The following is a 17276-nucleotide window of genomic DNA, read 5'->3' as shown; positions in this document are numbered from 1 at the left end:
CTATCATTATGATTATATTTTCATGTGTTTGCATCATTGTATCCATTGGATTGTATATGCTTCTTACCTTAGATTATACTACTAACTACTCCAATTGGAAATATTTAATTGTTTGGGATTAGAGTGTTTGAGTTCCCATATTTTTTAATAATAAGTCAACTTTATAATGAGTCAATCATCATATGCATGAATAGTTATTTTAAATACACTCAGTGTTTTATTTTGGAGTTCCTACACCAATGCTATATACATGTTGTACACATTTATTGTCATGATATATACATATTTGTAGGTATATAAGCAAAAACACACACACACACACATGTAGAAAAAAGGTTTATTTCATTGTTCTTTCACACTTTACTTTTCCAAAATTTATACTCAAACATTATTTCAATATTTCTTAGTGTTAACAGTTATTTTTTGTAAACCAAACCTTCAAAACTCATTACTTTATTATCGTTTATGCTATCATCTGATAGTTAAAATAGTAAACATGAGTATATATATATATATATATATATATATATATAGTGTGTGTGTGTGTGTGTGTGTATGTATAGCCTATTTATGCAACTACCTCTTATGGAAAATTTATTTCCATATGCACTTAGATACTGATATGTTCTTTACATACTAATAGTCAAGTTCTCTATATATGCTTCTACATTTTATAATCAAATTATGTCAATATAATCATGCAGAGTGTCCCATGAAATTTCACCCATTTACACAAGTATATCTCCATTTAGGTCAATAACAAACTTTCATGCAATTACGAGTCTTACTATGTGATGCAGGAGCATCTAGCTAAGGCACCATGACCGAGTGTTGGTCTTTGCCAAGGTGGAAAGTTTTATTAGCAAATTGGTTTCTTTATGTTTAGTTTGTCAAAGTAGGATGTATGAATTTGTTTTTCTTCTAATCTCAGTATTATTTAGGGACATTTTAGTCTGTTAGGATCACTATTTTGTTTTCCCTTAATAAACAATAGTTTAATAACTGTTCTCTCATTTTAGAGGAAAAAGAAAAATACATCTAATGTAAAATCTTGCAGTACAGGCAGAATTGAACACATGAACAGTTGCGTAACTAATATAACAACAACTGAAAATGTAACTACACACAGTTCAGATAATTTTGGATAGAAGATATGAATGTAAAATCAGAAAATCATTCAGGAGGTTGAGCATTTTTGCATATAGTAATCAAAAGACAAAGAACAAGTTTTTTTTGAATCCATCCATTTGTAACAATTTTGTACTGTGTATCTATATTTCTTTTTTTTCTTAACCACTAAATAATTCAGAATGACAAACATGGTGCACGCATATAGTTTCATACATTTCCTCTCTTAAAGAACAAAGTACTGACAGATCAAATGTATACAAGTTTTCGAAAGATGAGAATGGACAAATAGTAAATAAGCCAGTGGCCGGAAGAATCTAATGTAGCGCAACCAACCGAACCAGAAAAAAAAAAACCTGAGCGCCAAGTGGACAAACCCAAAAATAGAGGTAACTAGTGACAATTTATCTCAACGTAATTTCTTTTCATTTCCAACGGAATAAGAAAAAAAATATACGTTTGTTATTACATAATAGTCCAGTGTTACTTTGCCAGACAAAGTAAAAGAAAATAATGTCCATGAAACAGAGTAAACCCTAGTCAAGTGTTTGATACAGTCAACCTTCATATCCAACTATACTGTTAGAACGAAACAAAATACAAACAAGAGTGGTAATAGAGGTGAACCTAGGTCGCATAGCGACATCTGAAAAAAACAAACAAATGAATGTTGTGGCTCAACCAATGAAACTTACAGACCCTAGTTTCAACCATAAGAACAAATCGGTGATAGAGCCTACCAGATAGGAACTGAGGAGTTCGAAACGGACCACGTCCATGGTTGAACCCTTGCCTACGAGACCAGAGTAGGCAAAACCTATTAGTTCAACTGCGAATAAAAGGGAACGAAGAGAAATATAATATGAGCAAAGGGAGAACAAAAACACTACATGGAGATTTATTTGCATAAATAAAATGCAGCCCATTGAGCCATAGAAGACTGAGACCACCTGAGACCAAAGGGGCAACACAATGTTAGCGTTGGAACCAGACGAGAATAGAGTTGAAGCATGGATATTTAAATTACCTGAAGAATATGAGCAGAGCGAGGTCACTGTGCCTATAACTTGGAGCATGTGGAGACATTAAAAAAAAATTAGCAGCAGAACCATAGCAAAGCAAAGAAATAACAGAACAGGAACAATTGAGAGACCAGACAAGACAAACCAGTGGTCGTTTCCTTGCTCAAGTAAATAAATCAAAAATCTCTGCCCAGAAGCTGAATAGACAAACCTCCAGAACGTGTGACAGATCCGCACTAGCAAAGAGCATAGCCACCACCAACACAAGCAAAGCCTGTGGCTCATTATCATTCACAGACAGCATAGGAAGCCATTACCAAGACAAACCCTCACTGAGTTCATCATGCAAAAAGAAAAACAGAAATGACGAAATACCAAAATGCCAAGGGTTTTTCCAAATTGAACAAGTAGGAAAATGAGAACCGAGGTGGGTACAAGTCAGCTGTCGCATTAAAACCTTAAATTCATAAATGATTCAGTCGCCATTGGAAAATACATCATGACTAATGTTTGATTAGTGCATAATCATAATCCAAACACAAATTATTAATCAACGTTGAACAAACTTTAGATAAGGTCATATCTTAGAGTGTGAGCTAGTTCCATCATAGCAGTACCAGATCAGGATTTGGAATTGGCTGGAGAAATGGAGGTAGGAAGGTGAGGTCATCGAAGAGGTGTTCAAAAGATAGCAGAGGAAGTACTGAGAGAGGAGATTAGGATTATTACTACCCGTTTGGAGGCAGTTGAAGAAGGGAGAAGAAGGGATCCAAAGATAGGTGATGATAGAAAAGAGGAAGCTATAGTGAAAACAGATGGATCAGATGGAAAAGGCCCGGAAATGATATTGTTGAGGTCAGTCTTAATGGCAAGCAGTAAACCAAAACTATAACTCCCAAATTATGATGGCAACTTGTCCATAGAGGTTCTGTTGGATTAGATCAGCGAGCTGGATAAGTGTTTCGAGTGTGAGGAGGTCAATGAAGACCACAGAGTTAAGTTCACTGCAAAAAAGTTGAAGGGACACACAACCCTATGGTGGGAAGATGTCCAAATAAAGAGAAGGAGGTTGAACAAGTTGCCGATCTAGAACTAGTCAAGGATGGTGGCCAAGTTGAAAGGTACATTTCTGCCTAAGGATTATTAGATTTCACTACATAGGAAAGTGAAGAATCTGAAACAAAAAGGGATGACAGTAAGGGAGTACAATGAAGAGTTTTATCGAGTGAACTTAAGGGCCGATTATACAAAGGATACACTAGAAAAGACAACCAGGTATGTAAATGGTTTAAGGCTAGAAATCTTAGATGAAATTAGTATTCTTTCTCTGAAAAACATTTGAAGAAGCATATCAGAGTGCTAAGAGAGCTGAAGAGAAAATTACTAGAAAACAAAATGCCAAGGGAGGACGACGCACCGGCAGAAGAAGAGGCCAATCTTATGGCAGAGGGCAAACTGCTAGAAGTAATGAGGAAGGCAACAATTTTAAAACTTCCAGAACAACAGAAAAAGGTGATAACATGAGAGGTGGTAGGCCAGATCAGCAAGGTAGGGGAAATGTCCGAGGCAGAGGAGATGATTATCAATGTTACAGGTGTCACAAGCGGGGACACAGATCGTTTGAGTGTCCTAAGGCAGATGAAGTCGAGCAGAGGACTGAGTATGTCACACAACCATAATAAGCAAAGGAACCTCCCCAAGAAGTAGAGAATGCTCCAGAAATAGGGGAAGCCCTAGTTTTAAACAAGGTTTTGTTGAAACCAGCTAAAGAAAGAGCTGAACAAACTCAGTGGAAAGTTTTTTCAGATGGTTTGTAAGTCACACGGTAAGTGTTGTAAGCTGATTATTGATAGTGGAAGTATAGATAATTTGGTAGCCACTGAGATGGTGGAAATTTGGGGTTGAAGCGGTTGAAACACCCCGCCCCTTACAAAGTTTCATGGCTGCAAAAGGGCCATCAATTGCTGGTAGATGAGTAATGCGAAGTGGAGTTTGATATCGGTAGATATATGGATAAGGTCTTTTGTGACATAATGCCGATGGATGTATGTTACATACTGTTAGGCAGCCCATGGCAGTATGACAAGAAGGTGGTACACGATGGAAAGACAAACTATTACAAGTTTGTGAAAGATGGGATCAAGCATACGCTTGTGCCCATCAAAGATGAAGAGACAGTGGGAGAAAGTGAGACAAAAGTATTGTTAATGAGCGAAAAATAGTTTCTGAAACAAGTTGAGGACAACGAGGTGAGCTGTGTTGTTGTAAAAATAGTAAAGACAGTATTGCTACATAGAGAGGTGTCAGATTTTCCCACAGAAATTCAACGGATGTTGTAGGAGTTTACTGACATAGTGGTGGATGATTTGCCACATAAACTGCCCCCCAAAAGAAGCATTAGTCATCATATTGAATTCATACCTGGAGAAAGCTTCCCGAATAAGGCAACATATCAGATGAGCCCCAAAGACAATGAGGAGATTAAAAAGGAGGTGCAGGAACTGCTAGACAAAGGGTTGATAAGGGAGAGTTTGAGCCCTTGCGCAGTTCCAATGGTTCTTGCTCCCAAGAAAGGAGGAGAATGGTGGATGTGCAAAGATTCAAGGGCCATCAACAAAATCACCATTCGGTACAAGTTTCCACTGCCACAAATGGACGACATGATGGATTGCCTAAGTGGGGTAGCATATTTTTCTAATATTGATTTAAAGAGTGGGTATCATCAGATTCGAATTCGAGAGTGGGATGAGTGGAAGATAGCCTTCAAGATTAATGAGGGACTGTATGAGTGGTTGGTTATGCCATCTGGACTGAGCAATGCACCCAGTACCTTTATGTGGTTAATGAATGAAATACTGAAAGAATACATCGGGAAGTTTGTGATAGTGTACTCGAATGACATATTAATTTTCAGCAAGACAAGGGAGGAACACTTTCGACATGTTTGAAAAGTGCTGGAAAAATTGCATCAGAATAAGCTACTGATAAATCTGAAAAAGTGTACTTTTCTGCAAAAAGGGTTGATTTATTTGGGCTTCGTAATAGCAGAAAATGAGCTAAAGATGGATCCGGAGAAGATTGCAGTGATAGTCAATTGGCCATCCCCGAAAGATTATTTGAGGTACGTAGTTTTCATGGGCTGGCGAGTTTTTACGGGAAATTCATAAGAAATTTTAGTGAAATCTTCAAATCTATGTTGGACACTATCAAAAAGGACAGTTAGCCTTTTCGATGGACTGATGCAGCAAAGAGGAGTTTTCAGCTACTAAAGAAGAAGATCACAGAGAGACCAATCCTGAGATTTCCAGATTTTAAAAACCTTCTTCAGGTTCACTATGATGCTAGCGGTACAACTATTAGAGTTGTACTTAGCGAGGAAGATAAACATGTTGCATTTTTCAGCGAGAAGTTGAATGAAATCATGTAGAAATATTCATCCTACGACAAGGAATTCTATGCTGTTGTCCAGGCACTGAAGCATTGGAGACACTATTTGCTAAGAAATGAATTTGTTTTGTTCTCGGATAATTCTACACTGCAGTATGTGATGCAACAACACAAGCTGAATCACAAACATGCGAAGTGGGTGGAATATTTGTAGAGTTTCACCTTTGTGTTGAAACATATCAGCGGGCAGGCCAACAAGGTGGCAGCTGCATCGAGTAGGAGGGCCTTACTCTTGTAGGACAGTACTGTACAAGTGCTGGGTTTTGAGCACTTGAAAGATTTATATCAGATTGACACAGATTTTAAGGAGGCTTATGAAGCGTGCTAGAATCCTTTGGTGAGAGACAATAGTCTGTGGTTGGACTATCACTTGCAGGAGAAAATGCTGTTTATAGGAGGACAACTATGCATTCCTGACTGCTCGATGAGAGAGAATATTATTCGAGAGAAGCACAGTGGAGGTATATCTATACATTTCGGCATAGACAAGACACTAAAGCAGCTCAGCAACTTTTACTTCTGGCCAAAAATGCAAAGGGATGTACAGTGATTGTGACCAGATGTAAGGTGTGCTAGTTAGCCAAAGGTCACAGTCAAAACACGGGACTTTATACACCATTACCTATTCCAAGTAGACCGTGGGACTCAGTCAACTTGGACTTCATCTTGGGTCTACCAAGGATGCAGTGAGGTTATGACTCGGTGATGGTAGTAGCAGACATGTTTTTGAAGATGGCGCATTTCATCCCTTGCAGAAAAACCAGTGATGCCACTCACGTGGCCCACTTTTTCTTTACAAAGATTGTCAGGCTACATGGTTTGCCTAAATCTATTCTTCCTAATAGGGATGTGAAGTTTACAGGGCACTTTTGGTGCACCTTCTGGAAGAAGATGGATACGAAGTTGAGTTATAGTTCTACTTATCATCCGTAGACTAACGAACAAATAGAGGTGGTAAACAGAAGTCTGGGGAACCTACTACGAAGCTTGATTGCTGAGAATTCGCAGATGTGGGATCGAGTACTTGCCCAGGCAGAGTTCCCTTATAACAACTCACCTAATCATAAAACGAGTTGTAGTCCTTTTCAGATCTTGTACAACATGCATTCTTGCGGAGGGCATGAGTTGCGAGATCTTGGACAGCAAGAAAGGCGATGTGTAGATGGGGAATATTTCGCTAACTTCATGAGAGATTTGCATGAGCAGTTGAAAATTAAATTGCAGGAAAGCAGCTGAAAATATAAACAGCAAGTAGATTTGAAAAGAAGGGAAGTGTAGTTTAATGTGGGAGATAAATTCTTCATGCATTTACGCAAGGAATGCTTCCCTAGAGGTGCATACAACAAGCTGAAGTACAAGAAGATAGGTCCCTGAAATGTTCCTCGGAAATTTTCAGCGAATGCCTATGAGATACAGCTGCCACTAGGGATAGACATTTCGCTCATCTTCAATGTAGCAGACCTATTTCCCTACACTACTGACCCAGAAGAAGAAAACAAAACCACACGGCCTACATAAGACACCGAAGAAGGAAATGAAACTTGGATGAGACAAACGCCTTACGTTCAACCTCCCGAGATGGCGAGAATCCTCGACACTCAGGTGGCCAAACGAACTCGGCGGAAGGAGTATCTACAATACTTGGTCAAGTGGAAGAACTGTCCTATTGAGGATAGTTCGTGGCTTGACACCAAGCAAATAGAGTAGGCGGTTTCTTCAGTCGAGAAGCTCACGGACCAGAACCATGATTTCTTTTTACCCCAAGAGCATGATGCAGGAGCATCTAGCTAGGGCACCATGATAGGCTGTTGGTCTCCGCCAAGGTGGAATGTTTCATTAGAAAATTGGTTTCTTTATGTTTTGTTTGTCAAAGTAGGATGTAGGACTTTGTGTTTCTTCTAATATCAGTATTAGTTAGGGATAGTTTAGTGAGTTAGGATCACTATTTTTTTGTCCTCAATAAACAATAGTTTAATAATTGTTCTTTCATTTTAGAGGAAAAAGACAAATATCTCTAATGTAAAATCTTGCAGTACAGGGAGAACCGAACACATGAACAATCGTGTAACTAATATAATAGCAACTGAAAAAGTAACTACACACAGTTCAGATAATTGTGTATAGAAGATATAAATGTGAAATTAGAAAATCATTTAGTAGGTTTAGCACTTTTGCATACAATATTCAAAAGACAGAGAGCAAGTTTATTTTCGAATCCATCCATCTGTAGCAATCTTGTGCTATGTATCTATATTTATTTATTTTTCTCTTAACCACTAAATAATTCAGAATGACAAACATGGTGCACGCATACAGTTTCATACATTTCCTCTCTTAAATATCAGAGTACTGACAGATCAAATGTATACAAGTTTTCCATAGACGAGAATGTACAAACAGTAAATAGGCCTCTGGCTAGAAGAATCTAATGTAGCACAACCAACCAAACTAGAAAATAAGAACCTGAGCCCAAGTGGACAAACCACAAAACAGAGATAACTAGTGACGGTTTATCTCAACATAATTTCTTTTCATTTCCAACGGGAAAAAGAAAAAAAACATATGTTTCTTATTGCATAATAGTTAAGTGTTACTTTGCTGGACAAAGTAAAAGAAAATAATGTCCATGAAACTGAGTAAACCCTAGTTGAGGGTTTGATACAGTCAACCTTCGTAAACAACTATATGGTTACAACAAAATGAAATACAAACAAGAGTTGTAATAGAGGTGAACCCAGGTTGCATAGCAACATTCGAAAAAAACAAATGAACGAATGTTGTGGCTTGGCCAATGAAAATTACAGACCCTAGTTTCAAACATAAGAAGAAATCAATGACAGAGCTTACCACATAGGAACTGAGGAGTTCAAAACCAACCACATCAAAGGTCAAACCCTGACCTGCGAGACCAGAGCAGGTAGAACCTGTTAGTTCAACTACGAATAAAAGGGATCGAAGAGAAATATAATACGAGCAAAGGGAGAACAAAACCACTACCTGGAGATTTATTTTCACAAAGAAAACGCAGGCCATTGAGCCACAGAACATGGAGACCACCTAAGACCAAAGGGGCAACACACCGTTAGCGCTGGAATCGGACGAGAATGGAAATGAAGCATGGATAGTTAAACTACCTAAAGAATACGAGCAGAGCAAGGTCACCATGCCTGTAACCTAGAGCATGAAGAGACATTAACAAAAAAAAAATTGCAGCAGAACCATAGCAAAGCGAAGAAATAGCAGAACAGGAACAATTGAGAGACCAGACAAGACCAATGAGTGGTTGTTTCCTTGCTCAAGTAAATAAATCAACAATCTATGCCCAGAAGCTGAATAGACAAACCTCCAGAATGTGTGATAGAGCCGCACCAGCAAAGAGCATAGCCACCACCGGCACAGGCAGAGCGTGTGGCTCATTACCATTCACAGACAACACAGGAAGCCATAACCAGAACAAACCCTCACTGAGTTCATCATGCAGAATGAAAAGCAGAAATGACAGAATACCAAAATGCCAAGGGTTTTGCCGAATTGAACAAGTGGGAAAATGAGAACTGACATGGGTACAGGTCAACTGTCGCATTAAAACCTTGTCATAAATGATTCAGCCACCGTTGGAAAATATCTCATGACTAATGTGTGATTAGTGCCTAATCGCAATACAAACACAAATTATTAATCAGCACCAGACATACTTTAGATAAGGTCATATCTTGGAGTGTGGGTTGGTTCCATCACTATGTCACTTGTTTTTCTAATCCAATTCACTCGTATAGGAAATCATGCATAGTTGATATGCACTGCTTCTACATGTCTACCCATAGTGTATACGTTCCAATTCAAATGTGTCTCTTTTTCTATCGACTAACATACTATTATTTCATCTGCAATTATGAATTAATATTTTCCATGCTAATATTTGTATTGTAGGAAGAAACAATTCATCTCATACTACCCCCTATTTTTCTCTCCTTCACCAAGAGATCTAGAAGAAACTTCTACCAATATAGCAAACACTTCTACCATTTTTTTCTTTGTTTATTTATTAGCTCTATATAATGCACATAATAATGTTATTAAATTTGTAATATGGGTAGGCCCATAGGCCTCAATGTTGAACCACAATTCTCATACCTCATGTAACGTACTTATAAACACATCCAAAATTTTATTTTTCTCTTTTACATAACTCATCTTACAACCGAGACATGTTTACTTATTAAAAGCTTGGTAATTATACATATTTCCTTTCCAATAGCATTTCATAAGATTTTTATAAGTTATTAAACAAGCCTTCCATATTATTATAAACAAATACATTTATAATTTGTCCCTAAATTCTGATTATTATTCCCTAATTCTATGATTGGACTTAGGACCTATTAGAATATGATGCCATTAAGTCTATTACGGGGCCCTTTGTTCACCATACCTTTTAAGTTAATATATTTTGTCATATGTATATAGTTGGGAATACATTCACGTCATATTTTTGCGTAGGGTTAACACTATAATGTATTTTATGGGGTTTCACCCCCTCCCTTTTATACTTCATAACTTTTTAAAAAATTATATCTATATCTATATATATATATATATATTAGTTTTATTCTTTCCTGCATGGAGTATAGGGTTTTTTTGGTCCTTGATCACATATGGCATATACCACATCATAGTTCCACCAAATCTTAACTCACCATGATCATATTAATATTATATTCTATGATGGAGATTTTTCAATATAATCTAATGGTCATCCTTCATCCATGGTAATAGAAGTAGGTTTGCTCATAGATTTGTTCATTTTCTTTGTTAATTTTTTTTTTCAGCCAAAGTTTTTGCCTCTGGAGGAACACAAGTGTTTCTGACCTCATTCAACACCCTTGCTCATGTCTAGGTGCTTTCTTTTTCTTATTATATGCATGTAACTTATTGTGCCCTCCATTTTTCTGAGGTTTTCCCTCCACATAGCCAAATACAAGAGAGACTAGAGGTATTTTATGTTTATTTCATTTTCTTTTACAACCAAGGGTTTTATTTACTGATCTTCTCTCCATGATATTTCTATAATTTACTCCAAAATTCTATCATGCAAGTTAAGTGGGGGCTAATTTTTTTCCTAACTCATCTAAAACCTTTTTCTTTTTTTTATGAAGGTTCTAAGAAGAAATTTCCATAGCTTAGTGAAGTTTGTGGGTTTTCAGAAAGGTGTTTTCCCCTCCAGGAAGTTTCTATGGAACATGTTTTTCCTCAGTCGTAGAGTTTATGAGTTACTATCATTCCTTATTCTATCTATTATAAAGTGTGTGGTTCCGACTTTTCCTTTCTCCTGCTATCAAGTGGCTAGTAAAGGAACATAAACAAGGTTATTTTTTACTAGACACCCCAACTACTCCAGGTAACCCAATTTAAATTTGTCTATGAAAATTTTACTTTTTCTATGTCTCCAAGGGGAGACATTTCTTTTTCTATGATTTATCACTACAGATATTTCCATCATTACATCCATAATTTCAATTTTATATCCCTTTAGGGTCTTCTCGTAAAATTTGATACGAATTTTTGGTGTTAAAATTCAGACACATTGCTCGACAATGAAGTTGGAAATTTTAATTCAATTTTCTTATGATATCAGGGTTTTTAACCCATGCATCTATATTACTACGGGGTTTTTAGTAGTCAACTCATTTTTTCCTGTATGTGTATTTTCTCATTTTAATCTTTATTCTCATGAAGTGTTCTTTCCATTTGTAGGTTTCCATGGATTTCATTGTATCCTTCTTCCACAAGTAAATGTTATTTGACATATTCTTGCTGAACGATATTCCCAATTTTCTTATTGACTTATTCTCTATAGTAATTTAGTAACAAGGCTAGCTCACTTTGTTACAAACATTTGTAGTCTCTATCGTGGTTTTTGTTTATTGATCTACCTTATTGCTTTGGGCATGTAAGAATTGACTTCTAGCTACCTTACCACATAGGTTAGAATTATGCACTGTTGGTAAAGTTTTGTAATTAAGTATCTCTAATAATGGCATTGTCGGTTGGGTGCGTTTTATGATATAAAATTTCAAGGTCATGTTTGACATGATTTTTGTCAGTTACTAGTTTTGGGTAAACCAACCAAAATGATATTTCGTAAGGTAGTCTCTGGGTTATACTTGGTTATGAGAATCCACTCTCATTTATATAATTTTATCCATGGACATTTGTGTATTTCCAAATGTATCAATGGTTAGTGTATTCAATAACCTGATTATCATAGTTACCATGGTGTTCACATTTTATTAGCATGAATTCTTATGTCATTCTATATTACTCTTAGGTTTTTTTGGTCCTTAAGGATGTGGAGAAGAAGACATAAACTATTATTGTAACTTGTAATTACTATAGAAGACATGGCTAAATGATGTATGTTGGAAGAATCTATTTTCCTTCTATTGCATTGATAGTTCTTCAGTACTTCTATTATCTTCGCCCAACTTAGAAATTACTAATTTAGATGTGGATAATTAAGAGTATCAACTTACAAATTACTAATTTAGATATGGATAAGTAAGAGTATCCATTAATTTTGTGATTAATATTTTTTTTCACAATAAAGTGATTTTTGTTTCTTGAATAAACAAGACCTTTCTTGACACTCTAGCTACAATTTGGGTTTTACAAATATGTAGGCTAATTATGATTCTCCAAAATATTGTTTAACCCCATTACAAACCGTAACATCAAAGTATACAATACCATAAGAATATTTCCCCCTAACATAATCTATATGGCACTAATAACAATCTCAACCATTAGTAATTCTATTCCATGGTTCCTTACTCAATATTGAGTAGTTGTTTGGCTTTATCTATAGCTAATTATTGTATTGAATTATTATCCAACTATTTGCATGTATTTCCTACCATAACAACTTCCATAATTTAAATTGACCTATTACTTCATCATTTATATAGGATATTTTTAACTAGGAATACATTCAAATTTTATTCTCTATAAAAAAGCCACATTCAAGCAAGAATACTTCATGTCTCTATATTAGATTACTACATAATAGATAAACCTTCCAATAGCACAATTCCATGTTGAATATAGTACCATACTTATTTAACAAATTATTCCACATGCATACATATGATATATTCAATTCTACATATGTGGCTATAACATGTATTGCCATATGACAACTCGTTGTTATACAATGTATAGAAAATTTCTATAAATTCGGGCTACTAAAATTGGAAATAAAAACATGTTTTTTCTATTGAATAAATATATAAAACAATCACACAATAACAAAATATCTCATATACTTCTTTAAATACCATAAAAAATAAGAATAATTCTTTTTTTACCATAATATCTTACTGGGAAAACTATTGGAAAGAAAATGTTCCTCTCGAAGAACAAATTGCAACTAGCAACCCCCCCTGAGGTGACATTTCTTCCCCACGGGATAGAAACCAAAATGTTTCAAAGTGTTTACACTCATTTTTATGGTATTTATTAATTCTCTTGCTAGTATAATTTTACCAACATCTTGTTTTTAAGGTATACCCACCTTTTTCCCGAGGCCCTTTTTTAAAAATATAGGAAAAATCTCTTCCTTTTACTCAATTTGGTATTTATCTCCATCTAAGATTATCTTAATTTTTTTTCCTTCATAAGTGTGTCTTTCTGTCTTTTTGTGCTTATGCTTATCTTTTTACCCAACTTAGTGTAGAGCTATAAAAAGGGTCTCTTTCACCTCTAATTACCTCACATTAATATGTTAATCCGGGAGCGTTTTGTTAGTTTAAAGAGTGTCTCAATCTGAGGCTATCATTTTTCAGAGTAATGCTAGTAGTACAACATTCACAAATACAAGAGTAAATGGATGCTTGTCTATAAGTAAGTTACTCCAAAAGAATAAATCACACACTCAAAAAACTAGGCAACTTATCAGTCAAGGGTTCGGCAGTGATAACCCATCCCTTTAGAAACTGATGGAAATGAAATTAGAGCATAGACCATGGGTCTGGGAGATAGACAGTAAATGCTGAGGCTCACTACAACCTTAGATCGTCTCTCACACCAAAACAACAAATGCTATTAAATGGAACGGCAGATGGAAAAATGGAACAACAAATAAGAAATAGAACATCAAATCTGGAATGGAACAGCAATTCTAAAATGGAACAGCAATTAAACAAATAAGTCTTGCGAGCATTAATCAAACTTAATCTACTAACTCAAATGCACTCATCGTAATCAAACAACAATCTTTCACTCTTAAGGCAGATCAAGCAGCACACACTAATGGAACATCACTAATTACTGATAAGTTATGGAACAACTCTTGGAAATCATATACGCACACAACACGCTTGAATAGTAATCTGATTTAGCATCGATCTTAATTAACAGGAATATGACTACGTTTCAAAATAGAATAGCATTACTTCTGAATCCAACAATCGTAAGGAACACAACTTTAAGATGAATTCTATAACATGAATGTACAACACAAAAGCTCTGTAACAAAATAGTAACAATACTCAGTCAAGACTAATACTATTCAATCAACTCTGAAAGGATCAGTAATATAATGCAGAGTCAATACAATAGTTTTGTCTGTAAAAATCTTAATGAATTAATCTTAACAGAGCATGTGATGTAAACTTATAAAGCATATCAGATTACCAAATAACGATGATAAGCAAATCACGCAGAAATCAAATCGTAGTAATACAGAAGCAAGTGTCCTCCAAGGCTGGGCCCTTAGCCTCCAAGGGTACACCGCTTTAGTTAATCCAGACGCAGAGATAAAATAATCACCAAGTTTGTATTAATGCATGAAATAAAATTATAATGAACCAGTTCTTATCGAGACTCGATGATCAAAGTTTTGATCTTTAACAAAAATTACATAAAAGCATCATCCCCAAAGCTAATAATGTTGTCCCTTTATATAAGGGTGAGGGCGGAGATGTATAAGTAACAAGATAGATAAAGAAGTGATCCCTCAAGATCAAAGATCCTGAGGGATTCACCAAACTATTAATCCTTAATCATCTCTTTTCTCCTGCGCCGAGCTGGTGTCTTCTCCCCCTTTTCTGGGCTGATTTGCTTTGATCTGCTTAGCCTTGTTTACACTCGGTCTCCCGTCAAAGGGACAACAATTACCTTATCCTTGTCTTTTTCTTTGGAACAACAACTCCTCATTTTCACCCTTTCCTGCACATGAGAATGACAATTATCAGTGGTTAAGTCTTTCATACTAATCTCACATGTTTTGTTATAATTCTTCATTGTTTTCGAAGTTCATGATGCAAAAAGGTTTACAAGTTCTACTGAAAAGCCACTGAAATGATCATCAAAAACATACCTTTTTAGTACTCCACACTTAGGATTTATGTCAAGCGAATATTATCTCTTCCACACAAAATTACATTTCTCTCCCATTACGTTATTTCTCTCGTGGTAATCTTTCTCCTCAGAATTTTCAAAGAATTTGGGAATGCCCACCACACGGACTTAACCAATTAATAGATCCTAGGTTTTCAAGAAGTCCATTTTACTCATGTCATTTTTAATGTAACATTTCCAATATAAAACATTTATTTATTATATAAAATTTAATTACAAACTCAACCAATTTAAATCCTAGCCTCCATATGCATCAAGTTCAACATTACTTACAAATAACTGTAAATAATCATGTCTATAAAATCATCTGCAGCATAGGTATCATAGAAATTTGTGAGAGGGTTGAAGCACCAATGATGGTTAAAATGGTGCTAAGGTCACAACCCTTAAGATTTGATGCCAAATTTTGTTTTCCATTGAATAAATGAAGACTATATATAAATTGATGATGCATGAGCTACACGGGATTCACATTGCAAATAAAATGAGGATATAAAAAGAAAATCTAGAAAATATGGAAGAAATATTTAAAGCATAATAATTGGTCTAGCCATGAATGAGATAAACACAATTTGTGATAAATATAAAGGAGGATTTGAAAAGTAGAGAAGTAAAAATACTCTTCAAATGTTATAATTGTGGTAAAGTAGCGCATCTTGCTACTAATTGCGTATATGGAAAAAGAGAATATGATCATCATGTCTTGGAACATAATAATAAAGGAAAACCTTACAGAAAAAACATAGGAAAATATACCATGAAGAATATGTTTTTCTATATACACACCAACAAATTATCTAAGGAAAGTTATGGACATTCTTTTGAGATTGAAAAGGAATGATTCCTCTTCATGGACATGGATAAAACGCATATCTTTAAGGAAAATGAATAATATGTAAAGAAAAAAAATTCAAAATAACAAGACATAAATGGGAAAGCAAATATTGAATTAGAACTCATTAGCTCGCTAGGAGAAATAGATAAGCTTACATGAAAGAATACAAATCAAAAGGAGAAACTACAAAATGATGAAAATAATGATCACGATCTTGATTTAACAGGAAAAAATTATCATACTCAAGACTCAACTACAAAAGTAAAAATCCATATAAGAGGTAGTGAGAAGCCAACTAAAGGAAGAGAAAATGATGTGGAATCTAGAAGCTAAAATGATTTCCTTAAGAATGGAAATAGACAAAGAAACTATCCAATTCAATAAAAACATGAAATTTGGAAATTGTCCTAATATATTAGATAATGTTATTAGTTCCGAAAGTCACCATTAATTAAGATATATCTTCAATACAATTAAAAATTAAAGACCCACAATGGAGATGCAAGCCTCAAGATCATAAAGCCATCAGAAAAGGAAAAAGAACAAACACATAGAATCTATTCTAGTATTCTCATAAACTCCCTCAACAACATAACTAAAAATAGTGTCGGAAATGAGGATTGGTAGAACCTATATTCTTCATACAAGAACATGAAGGATAAGTTCAAAAGTGTTGTTCCATCGAGAAGGCCTTTCAGAACCCGATACAAAATATCTTGGTTATTAATTTTCTTGTGATAATTTTGGTCATAAAGAAATAGGTTATAGAGTTTATAAAATAAGTGACCATGTAAGAGAGATAAATATGATCTCATCACACCTCAAAGAATGATTATGTGAGAAAAATAAATAAAAATCTTATGGGTTTGTTGATAGAAGCTACAATTGATTCGTTTCCATACTTGATTACCATACTGAATGTTGTATGTGTAATAGCATTGGGAACATCATGAATGTATAAGAACCATAATACAGTCTCCTAACAAAATAAAGGAAGAACATATTCACATCAGGAATTTAGAAGAACACCAAAAGATATGGAAATGGAAGCAAGTATGAATAACATAAGAGGGAAATATGTTGACTTACACTATATGCTTAAAGAAAATGAAGCTAAGGGTTCATTGATAATGATTCTTATAAGAACAAGGTAGTGATTAGATCAAATTTCTCACCTTAAAGTAAGAAGAATGAGGAGATGTTACCTTTGGGAACAATATTTTTGCAGGGATATTTGGAAAAGGTAAAATTAGTCTTAATTATGTAGAGACTAAAAATACAATGTACTTCATGTTGAAGGGTTAAAACATAATATTCAAATTTTTAGTTAAATGTGTGGTCAAGGTTACAACCTCATATTTTATTCTAAATGATGTGAGATATGGAAAGAAAGTATAGGAAGATTACTATCAAATGTAAATATAACC

At 35.0% G+C, this 17276-nt stretch overlaps 1 pseudogene; it reads right to left on the bottom strand.

Moving 5' to 3' along the window:
• The window catches only part of LOC149262992 (uncharacterized), an 87246-nt pseudogene extending 78066 nt beyond the window's left edge, over nucleotides 1-9180 (bottom strand).
• Between the last annotated feature and the right edge of the window lie 8096 nt (nucleotides 9181-17276).

The sequence above is a fragment of the Pinus tabuliformis genome, chromosome 6, assembly GCF_031772625.1.
Source record: "Pinus tabuliformis cultivar Carrire ecotype Pingquan chromosome 6, CPIR1, whole genome shotgun sequence".
NCBI lineage: Eukaryota > Viridiplantae > Streptophyta > Pinopsida > Pinales > Pinaceae > Pinus > Pinus tabuliformis.
This window is presented reverse-complemented; position numbering and strand designations above follow the sequence as displayed.